Raw genomic sequence first — 473 nt, forward strand, 5'->3', positions numbered from 1 at the left:
TGGTGGCGGGTGCCTGTAATCCCAGCTACTCGGGAGGCTGAGGAAGGAGAATTACTTGAGCCAGGAAGGCAGAGGTTGCAGTCAGCTGAGATCGTGCCTCTGCACTCCAGCCTGGGTGACAGAGTGAGACTACATCTTAAAAAATAAAAAAAAAAATAAAAAGCCAAGCCTGGTAGTGGTCACCTGTAATCCCAGCTACTCAGGAGGCTGAGGCAGGAGAATCACTTCAACCTGGGAGGCGGAGGCTGCAGTGAGCTGAGATCGCGACATTGCACTCCAATCTGAGCAACAAAGAATGAAAAAAAGAAAAAAAATATATAAAATATATATATATTTCTCAAAAGAAAAAAATATATACATTTTTTCTAGAGATGGGATCTCCCTATTTTGCCCAGGCTGGTCTTGAACTCCAGGGATCAAAGAGATCCTCCTGCCTCATCCTCCCAAAGTGCTGGGATTCCAGGTGGGAGCCA

The sequence above is a fragment of the Mandrillus leucophaeus genome, unplaced genomic scaffold (genome assembly GCF_000951045.1).
Source record: "Mandrillus leucophaeus isolate KB7577 unplaced genomic scaffold, Mleu.le_1.0 Scaffold54, whole genome shotgun sequence".
NCBI lineage: Eukaryota > Metazoa > Chordata > Mammalia > Primates > Cercopithecidae > Mandrillus > Mandrillus leucophaeus.